Source organism: Cannabis sativa, chromosome X (genome assembly GCF_029168945.1).
Source record: "Cannabis sativa cultivar Pink pepper isolate KNU-18-1 chromosome X, ASM2916894v1, whole genome shotgun sequence".
In the NCBI taxonomy this organism is placed as follows: Eukaryota; Viridiplantae; Streptophyta; class Magnoliopsida; order Rosales; family Cannabaceae; genus Cannabis; species Cannabis sativa.
In genome coordinates this window covers 44,740,304-44,764,291 of record NC_083610.1, presented here as the reverse complement: position 1 = coordinate 44,764,291, position 23,988 = coordinate 44,740,304, and the positions used below count along the sequence as shown (strand labels likewise).

Below are 23,988 nucleotides of genomic sequence, written 5' to 3'. Positions count from 1 at the left end.
TCGATAATAAAAAATTGCTATTAACAAGTAAAAAAAATATGAAAACATAGAAATGTGGCTTAACTACAATTGATCTCAAGAAAGAGTTCTTCTGTGCAAATCAAATCAAAACAAAACAAGTTTTTATTTTCTTTTCCTTGTTCATATCATATAATAAATAAAAAGTCTAAAAAAGAAAAAGGAAAAATTGTAAACAAAGAATGTTTGTTAGCCATAAATGAGAAGCAAACTAATAAATTAATTATTGCTGCTTTGACCATTTTACCTACCATTTTGGTAAAAACATCATAGTTATTGGTTCATTCAGTAGATTGATCGGAAAATTCTATTGATGGGAATTGAGTGTTAGGTACGTAGTAGGTGACAAATACTATGAGACTAAACTATTACTAATTTTGATTAAGGAGTGTTGGGTTCCTTGTTCTAGTAGTCCACATCAGTTTGTGAGTAAACTAAAAATGAGAAGTGGCCATATATATAATAAATAACCTTAGTCCCAGTTCATATTCTTTTGTTTTCAATTTTACCAGAGATGAAATTATGTATATATACATATGTATTCTTAGTAGTAATCTCATAAAAGGAATAATATTAATATAGTAATAACTATAAAAGAGTCTAAACCTTTTTTTTTTTGGATTTGCTGTATTCAGAGTTTGATATCAAATTCAGAGGTTATCCACAAGACCCACAATTGCAAATCAAAAGAAAAATCAGTGATGTTCAGCTTCAAAAGCTAGAAAAAAGAAAATTCAAATCAAATGGTTAGATTTCAAAATGTGAATCTCAGGAAAATAATGAAAACAAAAATCAAAATCAAAGATTGAAAATACCACCTATGATGAGAGGAGCCAATTTGTGTGTGAGAGAGAGACAGTTCTCAAATTTATGAGAATGATAGTTTTGGTGAAAAAGAAAAATTGAAATATTTGGGCGGGTAGAATCCCACTTTTTTTCCATTTTCATTTTGGTTTTTTTTTTTTTAAAAAAAAATTATGTGTTTTTGAACGCTTCCTATTCCTATTTTTATGCTATTATTAGATTTTTTATATTTGGTATCTTATTTGAAATACATATATATTTATATATTTAATAAAATTAAACATGTAAAGCCCGCTTAGTTAATTTGGAAATTAGCAGTTGTTTATGTTTAATCATGGAATTATTTATAGCTATTTAAATAATTTATTATGGATATTTATGGAATTCAGATATGCATGAGTATGTTATCAGTAGCTTTTATATTTCGCATTTCCGGTGTCCGGTATTTTGGAACGCGGCGTTTGGCTCAGTAGAAATCACAACTTAGTATGTTAGTATTTTGGGGACGGGTTTTAGACATTGGGAATGTCGGGAATGGCCGGGAATTTAGAATTTCCCAAAAATACCCCTTTAGTGATTTTTATGTGATTTTAGAATGGAGGGGCAAAATGGTCTTTTTGCCCCAATGACTTTTTGTCTTTTAGTGACTTTAATTGGAAAGTAAATGTTTATTATTTAATGGCTTTTGGCTGAAATGGAATTATTAAATGGTTATGTTAATGGGTCATCTTTATTTATTTCTTTTTTCAAAAAACACTTAGAAAGAAAATTGAAATTTTCCAAAAAACTCTCTCTCCTTCCTCTCCATTTTCGGCTGAACCTTGGGGGTGCAAAGGCTGGTTTTCTATGGTGTTTCAAGCCCTAGTTTGCAAGCTTTAGTGATCCCTTGTTGTGGTATGTGCTTCCTAGTTCCTTTCTCTTTAATTTTCTTGAAAATATGATGAAATGTGATGATGCATGTTGGATTTCTATGTGATTGTTGCTGCTGTCTTTTGTTGTTGATTTATGAGGATCAAAGCATGTTAAATTGATAGGATTTAAGCTATGTTGAAAGCATGTAGGTTAGATTGTTAAGCTTTTAGTTTTTATGTGAAAAGTATGAATTTTGGAAGGAAAATGTTGTGATTATGTTCTGTGTTGTTGCTGTTGTTCTTGTTAGTTTGCAGAGGTGATATTATGCTTAGTTATGTTGAATTAAGTTGGTTTGCATGCTTGTTTAGGTGGTTTGCTCAAGCTTGAGTTTGGAACTCAAAGCTTGAGCTCCAATGGTGATTTTTGTGTATGTGGTTTCTGGGTAAGTTTGATGCTTTAGAAATGTCATTTGGGACCTATAGAACAGGTCTGGAAAGTTTGGGACCAATTGGGGTTGATTTGGTCGAGTTATGAGATTTTATGGTTGCTGCGAGGAACCGGAATTCGGTTGAGCATCCGGAATCGGATGGGGTTCAGAATTTCCCGAACCGAATTCCGGTTGGGCAACCCGTCTGCCGGTTGGGGATTTTTCGAACCCTAGTTTTCCTCGTTTTTGGGTTTTTAGGGGTAGTGCCATGCTTTTTATCGATAGGGAAACTTTTAGTTTCAAGTTTTAGTCCGGGAAGTGATTTAGCGTGTCACTTATAGCGTTGTGATTTTTATGGTTTAGGAGCCGTAATCCGTAGTTCGGCTTCGGTTCCGTCGGGTTGACGGCACACCTGAAATCGGAATCCAGGTAAGATTAGTATAACAGTATGCATATGTAGATTACATGTTTAGCGTGCATGTAGGAAGCCTGCTAGATTACATTAGATATGTATTTAGGCTTCGAACCATCCAACCCTGTCACGTCGGTACCGGCTGGAGTATGACCAGCGGCGGAGTATGGCCGGTTCGGCCGATCAGCCGACACTTGGTTGGTGGTTCAGTGCTATTGACCTATCCCGTCGGTACAGGCTGGAGTATGACCAGCAGCCGGAGTATGACCGGTCCGACCGATCAGGAGGATACTTGTCAATAGCACCGTCCCCTGAACGTTCAAAACTCAGTACCATGTTGGACATGGCAGTAGTGCTCAGTACCATGTTGGACATGGCGATGGCGGGACTCGCATCGTGTTGGACACGGCGGTCGGTTTTATGTATGATATTATTATGCTTTTCTTGCGAGTCCGTCGACTCACGGTTTACGTTCATGTGTAGGTAAAGGCAAAACATGGGTGATGGACGCGTGGCCAGGAGCATATGAGATTGTACATGTCGGGGCGGTTAGGCCTGGAGCGTACGATCCTCGGGACAGCAGGGCTGAGATTTTTGTAACTGTCGTTAGACGACTTTATTTTGATGTAAAAGTTGAACAGTAAAAACGTTTGTAAATATTTTTATAAATCGGGATCCCGAGACTTTTTGTAAAATGGTTTATAAGTTTAATGAAAAAGCAAAAATTTAATTAATCACGTTTTTCCATAAACCTCGTTGATTAGCAACGAGCTGCACAGTACGTTTAAAAATCACGTAATACGCCTAAGATAGTTAGGGTGTTACAATTTGGTATCAGAGCCGCCAGGTTGTCTTCCGAAGATCGTCACGACATGTACAATCATCATCAGCAGTTAGCTCGGTTCACGGTTCAGTAAGCCTTTATTGCTTTAGTAGTTTATTTTATTCAGTTATGAAAAAGAAAAGCCTGTTAGGAAGCATGTTAGTAGCCTGATAGTAGAATAGGCGCATGTTTCATTTCTAATTTCCAAATTAAGCGGCATTAGTAAGCTCGCCTTGAATACGACCTGATATGCCAACTCTTGGTTTCGCAGGCGGTTCTAACTAGATGGACGCCAGGCGGACTACCAGGAGTCGGGGCAACTCCGTGGGGTCGAATCAGGGAGAGGGAGCTCGGTTTCCCCCACCTGCTAGGGGCCGAGGTAGAGGTCCCCGAGGCAGGGCTCGTGGTCGGGGTGATGAGAACCCGCCACGGCCGCCGAGCTCCCCGCCGATCGGGGAGCCCGGCCGGGAGTTGCGGTTTGCGGAGATGCAAGCCCGGATCGAAGAACAAGACCTCGAGATTCAGAGGTTGAGACAGCAGGGTGCTCCTGCAGTTCCAGTGCCAGTAGTTCCAGTGGCACCTGCCCCTGCTGCCCAGGCCGAGATGGTAGTGGCGGCCCATAGATTGGAACCTTTGTATGAGCGGTTCCGGAAGCAAGCACCTCCGGTATTCCTGGGAGGTCCAGATGTATCGAAAGCCGAGCAGTGGCTTACGGTGATTACCAGAATCTTGAACTTTATGGGTGTCACCGGTAACGACAGAGTGGTGTGCGCCACATTTCAGTTCCAGGAGGATGCCCTGGTATGGTGGGACATGGTGTCTCAGATTCACGATGTCACCACCATGACCTGGGAAAGGTTCCAGGAACTCTTCAACGCGAAATACTACAATGAGGCGGTTAGAAGCGCCAAGAGGAAAGAGTTCGTTCACCTGACCCAGCGGGAGAACATGAGTGTCACTGAGTATACTACTCGGTTGTGGGTTGGCGAGGTTAGCCTCGGGAATTGTGCCGACCGACTTCGGCGGGGAAGGAGAAGTATCCGGACGGGTTGAATCCCAAGATCGGGCATGACACGATGATTACCATCGACGACAGCACCACCTATGCTCAGATGGTGGAGAAGGCACTGCGAGCTGAGGGCGCAGTGGGGTGTATGTCAGATTCAGCCAGTACTCCGGTTGGTGGCGGAGCTCCTACCCCTCCTGCATCAGGCTTCAGCAGGGGGAGTAGTGGTTCGGCCATTGATTAGAGGAAGAGGGCACCCACTGCTTCCGGCGGCTCGAGCCACAACAAGAGGTTCCGGGGGAACCAGAACAGAGGGAGTCGTCCTGGTGGTAATGAGACCCGATTCTCCTACCCCGAGTGCCCTAGTTGCAAGAGGCATCATCGGGGAGAGTGCAAGGGGCAGGGATGCTTTCATTGTGGCATGCCCGGGCACTTCAAGAGGGAATGTCCCCAGCTCCGGCCAGAGGCACCGAGAGCTCCAGCGATACCCACTCCAGCCAGGGTATTCGCTATCACGCAGGCTGATGCAGATGCCAGCCCATCAGTTGTTACAGGTTAGATTTTTATTAACGACTCGCTTTATTCAGTGCTGTTTGATTCTGGGGCTACACGTTCTTATGTGGCGGCCAGAGTCTTTAGTAAGTTGGGTAGACCCTTTGATAGATATGAATCAGGGTTTGGAACCCTGTTACCTGGCGGAGAATTGGTTATCTCCAATAGGTGGATTAGGTCTATGCCGATCAGGATAGACGGTAGAGAGTTAAGCGCTGATCTGATAGAGATGAGCTTAGTCGAATTCGATATTATTTTAGGAATGGATTTCCTATCTAAATATTCGGCGAGCATTGACTGTAAGAGGAAGATGGTGGTCTTCCAACCAGAAAGTGAAGAACCGTTCGTATTTGTGGGTTCGGTTCAGGGATCTAGGATCCCGGTGATCTCGGCTATGTCAGCGAGAGAACTATTGCACGGTGGGTGCTTAGGGTTTCTGGCCGTGGTGGTGGACACCACTCGGCCAGACACCATTCGGCCAGAGGATATCAGTGTGGTTCGGGAATTTTTGGACGTTTTTCCCGAAGAACTTCCAGGGTTACCACCTCAGAGGGAGATTGACTTCGTGATTGACTTGGCACCAGGGGTGGATCCGGTTTCCAAAGCCCCGTATAGGATGGCTCCAGCTGAACTTAAGGAATTGAAGATTCAGCTCCAAGGGTTGCTTGACATAGGGTTCATTCGGCCCAGTGTGTCACCTTGGGGAGCCCGGTTTTGTTCGTGAAGAAGAAGGATGGATCTATGAGGATGTGCATCGACTACGGAGAGTTGAACAAGGCGACGGTGAAGAATAAATATCCATTACCTAGGATCGATGACTTGTTCGATCGGCTTCGGGGAAGACGGTCTTTTCTAAGATTGATCTCCGTTCGGGTTATCATCAGTTGAGGATCCGAGAGGAGGACATTCCAAAGACGGCTTTCCGCACTAGGTATGGACACTACGAGTTCCTGGTTATGTCATTCGGACTAACCAATGCTCCTGCAGCATTCATGGACCTGATGAATAGAGTATTCAAGGATTTCCTCGATACCTGTGTGATTGTGTTTATCGACGACATCCTCGTGTACTCTCAGTCAGAAGAGGAGCATGAGTTACATCTTCAGATGGTACTGCAACGACTTCGAGAACATAGACTCTACGCCAAGTTCAAGAAATGTGAGTTCTGGTTGTCTCAGGTGTCCTTCCTAGGACACATTGTGGGTAAGGACGGGATCAAGGTGGATCCCGGGAAGATCGAATCCGTCAGGGACTGGCCGAGACCGAAGACAGTGACAGAGATCAGAAGCTTCTTGGGGTTAGCTGGGTACTACCGTAGGTTCGTGGAGGGGTTCTCCAAAATTTCAATGCCCCTAACCGAGCTTACAAAGAAGAATCAGCGATTTATCTGGACAGATAAATGCGAAGCTAGTTTTCAGGAGCTGAAACAGAGATTGATTACTGCTCCGGTACTAGCTTTGCCTTCGGACGAGGAGAAGTTCGTGGTCTACTGTGACGCATCCAAACAGGGTTTGGGGTGCGTATTGATGCAAGCCGATCGGGTTATCGCTTATGCCTCCCGTCAGTTAAAGGATTATGAACAGCGATACCCGACTCATGATTTAGAATTGGCCGCAGTGGTTTTTGCACTGAAGATTTGGCGGCATTACTTGTATGGGGAGAAGTGCGAGATCTATACCGACCATAAAAGTCTCAAGTACTTCTTTACTCAGAAAGATTTGAACATGAGACAAAGGCGTTGGTTGGAACTAGTGAAGGATTATGATTGTGAGATCCTTTACCATCCCGGGAAAGCCAATGCAGTGGCCGATGCCCTGAGCAGAAAGGGTCCCGGACAAGTAGCTAGCATGGTTCAGATCTCACCTCAGCTAGCAGAGGATATGGTTAGATCCAGCATCGAGTTTGTGGTAGGTCAGCTTCACAACTTAACGCTGCAATCTGATCTGTTGGAAAGAATAAAGGTTGCTCAGACGACAGATCCGGAGTTAGTGAAGATCCGAGATGAGGTATTGGCTGGTCAAGCCAAAGACTTTTCAGTGACAGACAGTGGGATGCTTTTGTATAAAGCTAGGGTTTGTGTTCCGAGCAGTGTGGACTTGAGAAACGAGATCTTTGAGGAGGCTCATTCTACTCCATATTCTCTACATCCCGGCACCACCAAGATGTACCAAGATTTAAAACCGTACTTCTGGTGGAGCGGTATGAAGAAGAATTTGGTAGAATTCGTTTCGAGATGCCTCACGTGTCAGCAGATCAAGGCTGAACATCAGAGACCAGCAGGGTTGTTGCAGCCTCTAACCCTACCAGAATGGAAATGGGAGGATATTACGATGGATTTTGTGGTCGGGTTACCTAGGACCACGGGTATGTATGACTCCATCTGGGTAGTGGTGGATCGATTTACGAAATCTGCTCATTTTCTGCCGGTTAGAACAACGTTTACAGTGGATCAGTTGGCAGAGTTATATGTCAGGGAGATAGTGAGACTTCACGGGGTACCGAAATCTATAGTTTCGGACAGGGATCCGAAATTCACCTCCAAATTTTGGCAGAGTTTGCAACGCGCAATGGGTACGAAGCTAAAATTCAGTACAGCATTTCATCCTCAGACAGATGGTCAGTCCGAAAGGACAATTCAGATGTTGGAGGATATGCTGAGAGCCTGTGTTATGGACTTTGAGGGTTCATGGAGTAAATATCTACCGTTGATAGAGTTCTCTTACAACAACAGTTACCAGAGTACGATAGGGATGGCACCCTACGAACTGTTGTACGGTAGAAAATGCAGATCCCCTATCCACTGGGATGAGACAGGGGAGAGGAAATACCTAGGTCCAGAGTCAGTTCAACGGACCAATGAGGCAATAGAGAAGATAAAAGCTAGAATGCTTGCCTCACGGAGCGGACGAGAAGAGTTACGCAGATCCGAAACGTAGGGATGTTGAGTTCCGAGTAGGGGACCATGTGTTTTTGCGAGTATCTCCGATGAAGGGGATTAAACGTTTCGGGAAAAGAGGCAAGTTATGCCCTAGATTTACAGGACCTTTCGAGATTCTCGAGAAGATAGGTCAAGTGGCATACCGATTAGCATTGCCTCCAGCCTTATCAGCAGTGCACAACGTATTTCATGTCTCAATGTTGAGAAAATACGTTTCAGACCCCTCTCATATACTCAGTTATGAGAGCCTTCAGCTTCAGTCAGATATGTCTTATGAGGAACAGCCCGGTGCGGATCTGGATAGAAAGGATAAAGTCCTTCGGAATAAGACCATAGCGTTGGTCAAGGTTCTCTGGAGAAACAGTAAGGTGGAAGAAGCCACCTGGGAGCTAGAATCAGTTATGCGAGCTCAATATCCAGAGTTATTCAGGTTAGATTTCGGGGACGAAATCCTTTTAAGGGGGGGATAGTTGTAAAGCCCGCTTAGTTAATTTGGAAATTAGCAGTTGTTTATGTTTAATCATGGAATTATTTATAGCTATTTAAATAATTTATTATGGATATTTATGGAATTCAGATATGCATGAGTATGTTATCAGTAGCTTTTATATTTCGCATTTCCGGTGTCCGGTATTTTGGAACGCGGCGTTTGGCTCAGTAGAAATCACAACTTAGTATGTTAGTATTTTGGGGACGGGTTTTAGACATTGGGAATGTCGGGAATGGCCGGGAATTTAGAATTTCCCAAAAATACCCCTTTAGTGATTTTTATGTGATTTTAGAATGGAGGGGCAAAATGGTCTTTTTGCCCCAATGACTTTTTGTCTTTTAGTGACTTTAATTGGAAAGTAAATGTTTATTATTTAATGGCTTTTGGCTGAAATGGAATTATTAAATGGTTATGTTAATGGGTCATCTTTATTTATTTCTTTTTTCAAAAAACACTTAGAAAGAAAATTGAAATTTTCCAAAAAACTCTCTCTCCTTCCTCTCCATTTTCGGCTGAACCTTGGGGGTGCAAAGGCTGGTTTTCTTTGGTGTTTCAAGCCCTAGTTTGCAAGCTTTAGTGATCCCTTGTTGTGGTATGTGCTTCCTAGTTCCTTTCTCTTTAATTTTCTTGAAAAAAATGATGAAATGTGATGATGCATGTTGGATTTCTATGTGATTGTTGCTGCTGTCTTTTGTTGTTGATTTATGAGGATCAAAGCATGTTAAATTGATAGGATTTAAGCTATGTTGAAAGCATGTAGGTTAGATTGTTAAGCTTTTAGTTTTTATGTGAAAAGTATGAATTTTGGAAGGAAAATGTTGTGATTATGTTCTGTGTTGTTGCTGTTGTTCTTGTTAGTTTGCAGAGGTGATATTATGCTTAGTTATGTTGAATTAAGTTGGTTTGCATGCTTGTTTAGGTGGTTTGCTCAAGCTTGAGTTTGGAACTCAAAGCTTGAGCTCCAATGGTGATTTTTGTGTATGTGGTTTCTGGGTAAGTTTGATGCTTTAGAAATGTCATTTGGGACCTATAGAACAGGTCTGGAAAGTTTGGGACCAATTGGGGTTGATTTGGTCGAGTTATGAGATTTTATGGTTGCTGCCTGCGAGGAACCGGAATTCCGGTTGAGCATCCGGAATTCCGGATGGGGGTTCAGAATTTCCCAGAACCGGAATTCCGGTTGGGCAACCGGTCTGCCGGTTGGGGATTTTTCAGAACCCTAGTTTTCCTCGTTTTTGGGTTTTTAGGGGTATTGCCATGCTTTTTATCGATAGGGAAACTTTTAGTTTCAAGTTTTAGTCCCCGGGAAGTGATTTAGCGTGTCACTTATAGCGTTGTGATTTTTATGGTTTAGGAGCCAGTAATCCGCCGTTCAGCTTCAGTTCCAGTCAGGTTGACGGCACACTGAAATCGGAATCCGAGTAAGATTAGTATAACGGTATGCATATGTAGATTACATGTTTAGCGTGCATGTAGGAAGCCTGCTAGATTACATTAGATATGTATTTAGGCTTCGAACCATCCAACCTGTCACGTCGGTACGGTGGAGTATGACCGACGGCCGGAGTATGACCGGTTCGACCGATCAGGCTGACACTTGGTTGGTGGTTCAGTGCTATTGACCTATCCCGTCGGTACAGGCTGGAGTATGACCAGCAGCCGGAGTATGACCGGTCCGACCGATCAGGAGGATACTTGTCAATAGCACCGTCCCCTGAACGTTCAAAACTCAGTACCATGTTGGACATGGCAGTAGTGCTCAGTACCATGTTGGACATGGCAGTAGCGGGACTCAGTTACGTGTTGGACACGGCAGTCAGTTTTATGTATGATATTATTATGCTTTTCTTACTGAGTCTGTCGACTCACAGTTTACGTTCATGTGTAGGTAAAGGCAAGGCTGTAGCTGATGGACCGTGACTGAGCATATGAGATTGTACATGTCGGGGCGGTTAGGCCTGGAGCGTACGATCCTCGGGACAGCAGGGCTGAGATTTTGTAACTGTCGTTAGACGACTTTATTTTGATGTAAAAGTTGAACAGTAAAAACGTTTGTAAATATTTTTATAAATCGGGATCCCGAGACTTTTTGTAAAATGGTTTATAAGTTTAATGAAAAAGCAAAAATTTAATTAATCACGTTTTTCCATAAACCTCGTTGATTAGCAACGAGCTGCACAGTACGTTTAAAAATCACGTAATACGCCTAAGATAGTTAGGGTGTTACAAAACATATCTACCGTTAACTCCCAAAATAAAATATATAAAAACTAAAACCTACACGTTAACTCCTAAATAAAATATATATATAAAAATAAAACCTTATGAAACTAATCCTCCTAAAAAAACTCTCAGGTTAACTCTAAAAAGAATAAACAAAAAATAAAAGTTTACGATGGTAAGCTAATTCCCAAAAAAAAAAAAATTGTAATTTTGATCCGAATGAGACTAATTCTCCTAAGAAATCGAGTCTGTATATAAAATCGATCTCGATTATAATTTGATTATAATTTGAGTTGTCTATTGGAGTTTCAGCTGCTGTTCTGGATTGTTATTAGAGTCATCGATTGGAGTTTCTACTTTCTTGATGATTTTAACACCGTAAATGGAGATCAACGTATGACCACATCCATGTTTCTTATGTAACAAGTGACTTAATGTTTCTTTTCAACTACTAATGTTCTTTGATATGGTGTTTTCACAGATGTCGAAGAAAACAACCTTCACTGTTGCAAAATAAAATATATACAAAGAAACTACACTATCACCAAGACCACAAGTAAGTATGATCTTTTTTTTTTCTTTCCTGATACTTCAAGGCCGCAATAATGCCTTTGTCATTGAATGAATTAAAAGTTTGAAGTTTACATTGTATGAAAAACAAAATTCTGTATCTTTTGGAAAAAGATGACTTGATTTGTATTTATATATTTATATTTATTTTTGATTGATTTAGATTGATGCCCCCTAATTAAAGGAAATAAGTGGTGAAGTACTAAATAAATGCATGTAAGCTAATATATACAAAGCTTGTATATAGAACATACAAGTGTATATGTATCTTTTGGAGTCTTCGGTCAAAAGGGGAAAAGAAAAATAAGAATTATTTGATGGTATCAAGATTGCATTTTCTTATAACTTCCATATATATTTTATGATACTAAGAATTAAGGGAATGGGATCCGGGACCTCCTACTCAAGTGTAATGTAATTGAGTTGTTGCCGTTGCTGTTGTTCGTTTTTTTTTTCCGTTTGTATTCGAGTTGTTCACTCTGTTTTTTAGCTTGTTCCGTTTTCTACTCTGTTTAGACTCTTGGGTTTTTTATGCCTTTTAATAAATCGGTGTCCTTGGACACCCCCTTCATAAAAAAAAAAAAAAAAGAATGTGGGTCTTTATTATGAATTGAGTTATATTGATGGTTTATATGACTATTTAGTATTATTGCTTTTAATAATGGAATTATCTCGGCATTGGATTTAACTGGTATATTATAAATGGGTAAAACAAATACAGAAGTTTGAGAGATAATAAAGTCTTGGTCTTGAAATGTGGCTTAGACTTAAGAATTTGAGAGATAATGGAATTAACGGCATTGTATTACCAATACAATAGTTTGTTTTTTTGTTTTATCTATTTATAATATACTTAAGAATATGATAATTTAATTTGTTTCTCTGAATATACTTAAGAATATCTGTGATACTCGCACCAGGCATGTATGACTTCTTAAATAGTGATTTTTTTTTATATAGAATATTCTAAAGTGATTGAAAGACTACTACTAAAGGGAAAAGAAATTTAAAAACAGCGTGGAGAGAAGTCATATCTTACCTTTACAAAGGTGGCATTATTTCTTCCAAATAAACAAATTATACAACGCTAAAATACTTATTCCTCCCCACCATCATCCGCATCAAGTTTAATCTCTTTTTTCTTTATTAGTTTAATGATTTTGGGTTTTATTTACTCTAAATTCTTTAAAATCTTATTTTTGATTTTTTTTTATTAAATTAGTTGAGACCAATAGTTATTTAATAGTGCAAATTTACAAAATTAATTTACCAAGCTACTAAACATTTTTTTTGTTAATTTTTTTAATTTAAGCTAAAATTTTCATTGACTTCCACATTGTAACTTTCCAAAATCACAAATTCGAGCTGCTAATTGATATTTTAAGTACATTTACAAATCTGAGCTACTAATTAAGATATTTACAAATCTGAGCTACTAACTGATATTTTTAGTACATTTAGCTCAATTTGTTAACTAATCTAAAAAAAAAAAGAGTAATGAAGACTGATCTTACATATTAGGCAACAATGTTGATTATGAAAATTCGGGATAGATGCTTAACAGATAATGCTTAAAGTGTATTTTATATTGACTTTTTCAAAAAAACTTGCCATAATAATTATTGAAAGGAATAAGTAAGTATTATCTATATTGAATTGTCTAATAATTATATTGGACTTAATTATGAAAGTGAATGGGTTTAAGTTACTATGAATAAGTATTCAAAGTGTAAATTACTTGATTTTTTTATTCTTTTTAAAATACTTATGTTTGACTTAGTATATATACATATGTTTGTTTTTTATTTTTCCAAACAAACTAATTTTTTGGATTTTAAATAGGTATTGATAAAAAATTTCAAAAGCTAAAGTTATGGATAAGAGTTGGATGAAGCAATCTAGATTGAGTGATTCATATCAACAAGGAGTTAATTTATTTCTTGATTTCGCATTTAAAAATGGAAGCCATGAAAGAAAAATTGTATGTCCTTGTGTTAAGTGTTGCCTTATTAGTCCTGTCACTCGATCAATTGCATTTGATCATCTGATATGCAATGGATTTATGGAGGGATACACTAAATGGATATTACACGGTGAAACTTCTTCACATGCTCCACAGAACATTGAGAGTACTGTTAGTGATACTCCTACTATTGATATGCAAGGAGTTATACATGATGTTTTTGGAGAAAATAGTAGAGATGGTGAATGTGAAATTGAAAATGATGATAATCGTCAAGGTGAGGAAGATGAACCAAATACGAAGGCAAAAGAATTTTATGATTTGATAAAAGATGTAGAGACAGAACTTTACCCAGGTTGTACAAGTTTTACAAAGCTCTCATTCGTCATTGAATTATTTCATATTAAGTGTATGTGTGGATGGAGTGATAATTCATTTGGCAAGGTACTTGAATTATTTAAAAGAGCACCACCAAAAGGTGAAACCTTACCCGATTCTTTTTATGAGACAAAAAAGTTAATCAACGCACTTGGACTTAATTATGAAAAAATTGATGCATGTAAAAATGATTTCATGTTGTATAGAAAGGATCATGTAAATGACACAGAATGTCAAGTATGCTCTACACCAAGGTACACTATTAATTATAACACTTTTTTCTTCTGTTTTTTTTTTAGTTTAGATATGCTGTTTAGATTAATATAATATTACCTTTTTTTTTCTTTTTAATAAAAATAGGAGTGAAGCAAAAGTCTTGCGCCACTTTCCATTAATACCAAGATTACAAAGATTATTTATGTCATCAAAAACATCTGATTTTATGACTTGGCATCATCAAAAAGATTATGTGAATGATGGTTGTATGAGACATCCAAGAGATTCTCCAGCATGGATGACTTTTGATCACAAATATAAGGATTTTGCGGCAGATCCTCGAAATGTTAGACTTGGGTTAGCTTCTGATGGAATGAATCCGTTCAAGACATTAAGTGTAAGTCACAGTACATGGCCAGTTATTATGATACCATATAATCTCCCTCCATGGTTGTGTATGAAACAACCTTTTATTATGTCCTTGCTCATACCTGGTCCAGAAGCACCTGGAAATAATATTGATATATATTTGGAGCCATTGATTGAAGAATTAAAAATTTTATGGGAAGTTGGAGTTGAAACTTTTGATGCGTCTACAAGAAAAAACTTTATGTTACGAGCATCACTATTATGGACTATTAGTGATTTTCCAGCATATGTAAACTTATCAGGATGGAGCACTAAAGGAAAATATGCATGCCCGTCTTGTCATCAAGATACTTATTCTTTGTGGTTGAAGCATAGCAAAAAACATTGTTATATGGGTCATCGTCGTTGGTTAGAAAATAACCACTCATTTAGAAATGATGAAAAGTCTTTCGACGGTACAAAAGAGAAAAGATTAGCTCCAATACCATTAAGTGGTTCAATGATACTAGATAAGTTAGAAGGCTACCAAATTAAATTTGGAAAGACAGTTGTTAATCCTCAGTTGCCATATAGTTGGAAGAAAAGGAGTATATTTTTTGAATTGCCTTACTGGAAGGATAACTTATTACGACACAATCTCGATGTGATGCATATTGAAAAAAATGTATGTGAAAGTTTAGTTGGGACATTATTGAGTTTAGATACAAAAAATAAAGACAATTTGAATTCACGTCTTGATTTAAAGTTTATGGGTATCAGATCTGAACTTCATCCAAAGGAGAGCGAATCTAAGAGAACTGTCATACCACCTGCTTGTTTTACATTAACCAAAAAAGAAAAAACTATCTTTTGTCGATTTCTAAAGACAATTAAGGTTCCAGATGGATATGCTGCCAATATTTCAAGATGTGTTGATGTAAATCAACGAAAAATTCATGGTCTCAAGAGTCACGATTTTCATATTATTATGACTCAATTATTACCGCTAGCATTGAGGGGAATGTCAAGTGTGCATGTTCGTCAACATATAACTACTTTAAGCAACTATTTTCGAATGATGTATTCAAAAGTTGCTCGACCACAAGATTTTATGCAACTTGAGCAGCAAATATCAATTACTCTTTGTAATCTTGAAAAATTGTTTCCCCCGTCATTTTTTGATATTATGGTTCATTTGGTGATACACTTAGCATATGAGGCGAGAATTGCTGGACCATCAGTTTATCGTTGCATGTACCCTGTTGAAAGGTAATATATATTGATTTTTATTTTATTTAATTGTGAAATGTAAAGCCCGCTTAGTTAATTTGGAAATTAGCAGTTATTTATGTTAATCAGGAAATTATTTATAGCTATTTAAATAATTTATCATTGATATTTATGGAATTCAGATATGCATAATTATGTCATCAGCAGTTTTTATATTTCGCATTTCCGGTGTCCGGTATTTTGGAACGCGGCGTTTGGCTCAGTAGAAATCACAACTTAGTATGTTAGTATTTTGGGGACGGGTTTTAGACATTGGGAATGTCGGGAATGGCCGGGAATTTAGAATGTCCCAAAAATACCCCTTTAGTATGATTTTAGTGATTTTATGGTGGAGGGGCAAAATGGTCTTTTTGCCCCAATAGTATTTTGTCTTATATGATTTAATAATTGAAATAAATGTTTAAATTATGCATGTTATTTGGCTGAATGATTTATTGTGTAAAGACTCCTTTTTACTCATTTCTCATTTAACTTAGAAAAAAAATAGAAAATTCAAGCAAAACTCTCTCTCTTTTTCTCTCATTTCGGCTGGGTATTTGGGGTGCTAAAGCTGGGTTTTTCCTTCAATTCTCAAAGCTAATTCATCCTAATTGTGAGCTCTAGGTTGTGGTATGTAATCTCTAACTCCTTTCTCTTATTGTTTTGCATAAAAATGATTAAATGTGATGATGCTTGCATGTTGTGTTAGATGTTGTTGCTGCTGCTTTTGTTGTTGAATTTTTGAGGATCAAAGCATGTTTATGTGTTGAATAATTGAGTTGTTGAAAGCATGTAAGTTGATTGAGCTAGGTTTTGGTTTTCTATGCAAAATATGTGAAATTTTGAAAGGAAATGTGATGTTTTGTTTCTGTGAATTGCTGGATGTTGTTGTTTGTTTTCAGAGGCTATATTATGCTAGTTTAGGTTGATTTTAGTTGGTTTGCATGCTTGTTATGTGGTTTTGCTCAAGCTTGAGTTTGGAACTCAAAGCTTGAGCTCCAATGGCAAAATTTGTGTATGTGGTTTCTGGGTAGGTTTGATGCCTTGGAAATGTTTATTAGGGTCTATTTAGCAGGTCTGGAAAGTTTGGGATCAATTGGGTTCGAATTGGTCAAGATATGTGAATTTTTGGTTGCTGCCTGCGAGGAACCGGAATTCCGGTTGAGCATCCGGAATTCCGGATGGGGGTTCAGATTTTTCCAGAACCGGAATTCCGGTTGGGCAACCGGTCTTCCGGTTGGGGATTTTTCAGAACCCTAGTTTTCCTCGTTTTTGGGTTTCTAGGGGTATTGCCATGCTTTTTATCGATAGGGAAACTTTTAGTTTCGAGTTTTAGTCCCCGGGAAGTGATTTAGCGTGTCACTTATAGCGTTGTGATTTTTATGGTTTAGGAGCCGATGTCAATCCGCCGTTCGGCTTCGGTTCCGGTCGGGTTGGCCGCACACTGAAATCGGAATCCAGGTAAGATTAGTATAACAGTATGCATATGTAGATTACATGTTTAGCGTGCATGTAGGAAGCCGGTTAGATTACATTAGACATGTATTTAGGCTTCGAACCACCCAACCTGTCACGTCGGTACGAGTGGAGTATGACCGACGGCGGAGTATGGCCGGTTCGACCGTCAGTCGACACCGGTTGGTGGTTCGGTGCTATTGACCTATCTCGTCGGTACGAGCTGGAGTATGACCAGCGGCGGAGTATGACCGGTTCGACCGATCAGGAGGATACTTGTCAATAGTACCGTCCCCTGAACGTTCAAAACTCAGTACCATGTTGGACATGGCAGTAGTGCTCAGTACCATGTTGGACATGGCAGTAGCGGGACTCAGTATCGTGTTGGACACGGCAGTCAGTTTTATGTATGTTAATATTATGCTTTTCTTGCGAGTCCGTCGACTCACAGTTTACGTTCATGTGTAGGTAAAGGCAAGGCGATTCTTGATGGACCGTGAGCGAGCTTATGGGATTGTACATGTCGGGGCGGTTAGGCACGGAGCGTACGATCCTCGGGACGACGGGGTGAGATTTTTGTAACGGTCGTTAGATGACCTTATTTTGATGTAAAAGTTGAATAGTAAAAACGTTTGTAAATATTTTTATAAATCGGGATCCCGAGACTTTTTGGTAAAATGGTTTATGAGTTTAATGAAAAAGCAAAATTTTAATTAATCACGTTTTTCCATAAACCTCGTTGATTAGCAACGAGCTGCACAGTACATTTAAAAATCACGTAATACGCCTAAATTAGTTAGGGTGTTACAACTTGGTATCAGAGCCGCCAGGTTGTCTTCCGAAGATCGTCACGACATGTACAATCATCATCAGCAGTTAGCTCGGTTCACGGTTCAGTAAGCCTTAATTGCTTTAGTAGTTTATTTTATTCAGTTATGAAAAAGAAACGCCTGTTAGGAAGCATGTTAGTAGCCTGATAGTAGAATAGGCGCATGTTTCATTTCTAATTTCCAAATTAAGCGGCATTAGTAAGCTCGCCTTGAATACGACCTGATATGCCAACTCTTGGTTTCGCAGGCGGTTCTAACTAGATGGACGCCAGGCGGACTACCAGGAGTCGAGGCAACTCCGTGGGGTCGAATCAGGGAGAGGGAGCTCGGTTTCCCCCTCCTGCTAGGGGCCGAGGTAGAGGTCCCCGAGGCAGGGCTCGTGGTCGGGGTGATGAGAACCCGCCACAGGCTGCCCAGGCTCCCCCAGCCGATCAGGGAGCCCCGAACTGGGAGTTACGGTTTGCGGAGATGCAAGCCAGGATCGAAGAACAAGACCTCGAGATTCAGAGGTTGAGACAGCAGGGTGCTCCAGTAGTTCCAGTGGCACCTGCCCCTGCTGCCCAGGCCGAGATGGTAGTGGCGGCCCATAGATTGGAACCTTTATATGAGCGGTTCCGGAAGCAGGCACCTCCGGTATTCCTGGGAGGTCCTGATGTGTCGAAAGCCGAGCAGTGGCTTACGGTGATCACCAGAATTCTGAACTTCATGGGTGTCACCGGCAACGACAGAGTGGTGTGCGCCACATTTCAGTTCCAGGAGGATGCCCTGGTATGGTGGGACATGGTGTCTCAGATTCACGATGTCACCACCATGACCTGGGAGAGGTTCCAAGAACTCTTCAACGCGAAGTACTACAATGAGGCGGTTAGAAGCGCCAAGAGGAAAGAATTCGTTCACCTGACTCAGCGGGAGAACATGAGTGTCACTGAGTATACTACTCAGTTGTGGGTTGGCGAGGTTAGCCTCGGGAATTGTGCCGACCGACTTCGGCGAAAGGAGAAGTATCCGGACGGGTTGAATCCCAAGATCGGGCATGACACGATGATTACCATCGACGACGACGGCACCACCTACGCTCGGATGGTGGAGAAGGCACCGCGAGCCGAGGGCGCGGTGGGATGTATGTCGGATTCGGCCCGGTACTCCGGTTGGTGGCGGAGCTCCTACCCCTCCTGCATCAGGATTTAGCAGGGGGAGTAGTGGTTCGGCCATTGATCAGAGGAAGAGGGCACCCACTGCTTCCGGCGGCTCGAGTCAGAACAAGAGGTTCCGGGGGAAACAGAGCAGAGGGAGTCGTCCTGGTGGTAATGAGACTCGCTTCTCCTATCCCGAGTGCCCTAGCTGCAAGAGGCACCATCGGGGAGAGTGCAAGGGGCAGGGATGCTTTCATTGCGGCATGCCCGGGCACTTCAAGAGGGAATGTCCCCAGCTCCGGTCAGAGGCACCGAGAGCTCCAGCGATACCCACTCCAGCCAGGGTATTCGCGATCACGCAGGCTGATGCAGATGCCAGCCCATCAGTTGTTACAGGTCAGATTCTTATTAACGACTCGCTTTATTCAGTGCTGTTTGATTCTGGGGCTACACGTTCTTATGTGGCGGCCAAAGTCTTTAGTAAGTTGGGTAGACCCTTTGATAGATATGAATCAGGGTTTGGAACCCTGTTACCTGGCGGAGAATTGGTTATCTCCAATAGGTGGATTAGGTCTATGCCGATCAGGATAGATGGTAGAGAGTTGAGCGCTGATCTGATAGAGATGAGCTTAGTCGAATTTGATATTATTTTAGGAATGGATTTCCTATCTAAGTATTCGGCGAGCATTGACTGTAAGAGGAAGATGGTGGTCTTCCAACCGGAAAGTGAAGAACCGTTCGTATTTGTGGGTTCGGTTCAGGGATCTCGGATCCCGGTGATCTCGGCTATGTCAGCGAGAGAATTATTGCACGGTGGGTGCTTAGGGTTTCTGGCCGTGGTGGTGGACACCACTCGGCCGTACACCATTCGGCCGTAGGACATCGGTGTGGTTCGGGAATTTTTGGACGTTTTTCCCGAAGAACTTGGTGGTTACCACCTCAGCGGGAGATTGACTTTGTGATTGACTTGGCACCAGGGGTGGATCCGGTTTCTAAAGCCCCGTATAGGATGGCTCCAGCTGAACTTAAGGAGTTAAAGATTCAGCTCCAAGGGTTGCTTGACATAGGGTTCATCCGGCCCAGTGTGTCACCTTGGGGAGCCCCGGTTTTGTTCGTGAAGAAGAAGGATGGATCTATGAGGATGTGCATCGACTACAGGGAGTTGAACAAGCTGACGGTGAAGAATAAATATCCATTACCTAGGATCGATGACTTGTTCGATCAGCTTCAGGGGAAGACGGTCTTTTCTAAGATTGATCTCCGTTCGGGTTATCATCAGTTGAGAATCCGAGAGGAGGACATTCCAAAGACGGCTTTCCGCACTAGGTATGGACACTACGAGTTCCTGGTTATGTCATTCGGACTAACCAATGCTCCTGCAGCATTCATGGACCTGATGAATAGAGTATTCAAGGATTTCCTCGATATCTGTGTGATCGTGTTTATCGACGACATCCTCGTGTACTCTCAGTCAGAAGAGGAGCATGAGTTACATCTTCAGATGGTACTGCAACGACTTCGAGAACATAGACTCTACGCCAAGTTCAAGAAATGTGAGTTCTGGTTGTCTCAGGTGTCCTTCCTAGGACACATTGTGGGTAAGGACGGGATCAAGGTGGATCCCGGGAAGATCGAATCCGTCAGGGATTGGCCGAGACCGAAGACAGTGACAGAGATCAGAAGCTTCTTGGGATTAGCTGGGTACTACCGTAGGTTCGTGGAGGGGTTCTCCAAAATTTCAATGCCCCTAACCGAGCTTACGAAGAAGAATCAGCGATTTATCAGGTCAGATAAATGCGAAGCGAGTTTTCAGGAGCTGAAACAGAGGTTGATTACTGCTCCGGTACTAGCTTTGCCTTCGGACAAGGAGAAGTTCGTGGTCTATTGTGACGCATCCAAACAGGGTTTGGGGTGCGTATTGATGCAAGCCGATCGGGTTATCGCTTACGCCTCCCGTCAGTTAAAGGATTATGAACAGCGATACCCGACTCATGATTTAGAATTGGCCGCAGTAGTTTTTGCACTGAAGATTTGGCGGCATTACTTGTATGGTGAGAAGTGCGAGATCTATACCGACCATAAAAGTCTCAAGTATTTCTTTACTCAGAAAGATTTGAACATGAGACAAAGGCGTTGGTTGGAATTAGTGAAGGACTATGATTGTGAGATCCTTTACCATCCCGGGAAAGCCAATGTAGTGGCCGATGCCCTGAGCAGAAAGGGTCCCGGGCAAGTGGCTAGCATGGTTCAGATCTCACCTCAGCTAGCAGAGGATATGGTGAGATCCAGCATTGAGTTTGTGGTAGGTCAGCTTCACAACTTAACGCTGCAATCTGATCTGTTAGAAAGAATAAAGATTGCTCAGACGACAGATCCGGAGTTAGTAAAGATCCGAGATGAGGTATTGGCTGGTCAGGCCAAAGACTTTTCAGTGTCAGACAGTGGAATGCTTTTGTATAAAGCCAGGGTTTGTGTCCCGAACAGTGTGGACTTGAGGAACGAGATCTTTGAGGAGGCTCATTCTACTCCATATTCTCTACATCCCGGCACCACCAAGATGTACCAAGACTTGAAACCGTACTTCTGGTGGAGCGGTATGAAGAAGAATTTGGTAGAATTCGTTTCGAGATGCCTCACGTGTCAGCAGATCAAGGCTGAACATCAGAGACCAGCAGGGTTGTTGCAGCCTCTGACCCTACCAGAATGGAAATGGGAGGACATTACGATGGATTTTGTGGTCGGGTTACCTAGGACCACGGGTATGTATGACTCCATCTGGGTAGTGGTGGACCGATTTACGAAATCTGCTCATTTTCTGCCGGTTAGAACAACGTTTACAGTGGATCAGTTGGCAGAGTTATATGTCAGGGAGATAGTGAGACTTCACGGGGTACCGAAGTCTATAGTTTCGGACAGGGATCCGAAATTCACCTCCAAATTTTGGCAAAGTTTGCAACGGGCAATGGGTACGAAGCTAAAATTCAGTACAGCATTCCATCCTCAGACAGATGGTCAGTCCGAAAGGACAATTCAGATATTGGAGGATATGTTGAGAGCCTGTGTTGTGGACTTTGAGGGTTCATGGAGTAAATACCTACCGTTAGTGGAATTTTCTTACAACAACAGTTACCAGAGTACGATAGGGATGGCACCCTACGAACTGTTGTACGGTAGGAAGTGTAGATCCCCTATCCACTGGGATGAGACAGGGGAGAGGAAATACCTAGGTCCAGAGTCAGTTCAGCGGACCAATGAGGCAATAGAGAAGATTAAAGCTAGAATGCTTGCCTCCCAGAAGCGGACGAAGAGTTACGCAGATCCGAAACGTAGGGATGTTGAGTTCCGAGTAGGGGACCATGTGTTTTTGCGAGTATCTCCGATGAAGGGGATTAAACGTTTCGGGAAAAGAGGCAAGTTATGCCCTAGGTTTACAGGACCTTTCGAGATTCTCGAGAAGATAGGTCAAGTGGCATATCGGTTAGCATTGCCTCCAGCTTTATCAGCAGTGCACAACGTATTTCATGTCTCAATGTTGAGAAAATACGTTTCAGACCCCTCTCATATACTCAGTTATGAGAGCCTTCACTTCGATCGGATATGTCTTATGAGGAACGGCCGGTGCGGATCCTGGATAGAAAGGATAAAGTCCTTCGGAATAAGACCATAGCGTTGGTCAAGGTTCTCTGGAGAAACAGTAAGGTGGAAGAAGCCACCTGGGAGCTAGAATCAGATATGCGAGCTCAATATCCAGAGTTATTCAGGTTAGATTTCGGGGACGAAATCCTTTTAAGGGGGGGATGGTTGTAAAGCCCGCTTAGTTAATTTGGAAATTAGCAGTTATTTATGTTAATCAGGAAATTATTTATAGCTATTTAAATAATTTATCATTGATATTTATGGAATTCAGATATGCATAATTATGTCATCAGCAGTTTTATATTTCGCATTTCCGGTGTCCGGTATTTTGGAACGCGGCGTTTGGCTCAGTAGAAATCACAACTTAGTATGTTAGTATTTTGGGGACGGGTTTTAGACATTGGGAATGTCGGGAATGGCCGGGAATTTAGAATGTCCCAAAAATACCCCTTTAGTATGATTTTAGTGATTTTATGGTGGAGGGGCAAAATGGTCTTTTTGCCCCAATAGTATTTTGTCTTATATGATTTAATAATTGAAATAAATGTTTAAATTATGCATGTTATTTGGCTGAATGATTTATTGTGTAAAGACTCCTTTTTACTCATTTCTCATTTAACTTAGAAAAAAAATAGAAAATTCAAGCAAAACTCTCTCTCTTTTTCTCTCATTTCGGCTGGGTATTTGGGGTGCTAAAGCTGGGTTTTTCCTTCAATTCTCAAAGCTAATTCATCCTAATTGTGAGCTCTAGGTTGTGGTATGTAATCTCTAACTCCTTTCTCTTATTGTTTTGCATAAAAATGATGAAATGTGATGATGCTTGCATGTTGTGTTAGATGTTGTTGCTGCTGCTTTTGTTGTTGAATTTTTGAGGATCAAAGCATGTTTATGTGTTGAATAATTGAGTTGTTGAAAGCATGTAAGTTGATTGAGCTAGGTTTTGGTTTTCTATGCAAAATATGTGAAATTTTGAAAGGAAATGTGATGTTTTGTTTCTGTGAATTGCTGGATGTTGTTGTTTGTTTTCAGAGGCTATATTATGCTAGTTTAGGTTGATTTTAGTTGGTTTGCATGCTTGTTATGTGGTTTTGCTCAAGCTTGAGTTTGGAACTCAAAGCTTGAGCTCCAATGGCAAAATTTGTGTATGTGGTTTCTGGGTAGGTTTGATGCCTTGGAAATGTTTATTAGGGTCTATTTAGCAGGTCTGGAAAGTTTGGGATCAATTGGGTTCGAATTGGTCAAGATATGTGAATTTTTGGTTGCTGCCTGCGAGGAACCGGAATTCCGGTTGAGCATCCGGAATTCCGGATGGGGGTTCAGATTTTTCCAGAACCGGAATTCCGGTTGGGCAACCGGTCTTCCGGTTGGGGATTTTTCAGAACCCTAGTTTTCCTCGTTTTTGGGTTTCTAGGGGTATTGCCATGCTTTTTATCGATAGGGAAACTTTTAGTTTCGAGTTTTAGTCCCCGGGAAGTGATTTAGCGTGTCACTTATAGCGTTGTGATTTTTATGGTTTAGGAGCCAGTAATCCGCCGTTCAGCTTCAGTTCCAGTCAGGTTGACCGGCACACCTGAAATCGGAATCCAGGTAAGATTAGTATAACAGTATGCATATGTAGATTACATGTTTAGCGTGCATGTAGGAA

The 23,988-nt window shown here is 41.2% G+C and overlaps 1 protein-coding gene across 1 annotated transcript in view; it reads left to right on the top strand.

Annotated features, from left to right (window-relative positions):
• The window catches only part of LOC115702574 (replication protein A 70 kDa DNA-binding subunit B-like), a 65,124-nt gene that overhangs the window by 23,950 nt on the left and 17,186 nt on the right, over window positions 1-23,988 (top strand). The gene's annotated exons all lie outside the window — the stretch shown is intronic.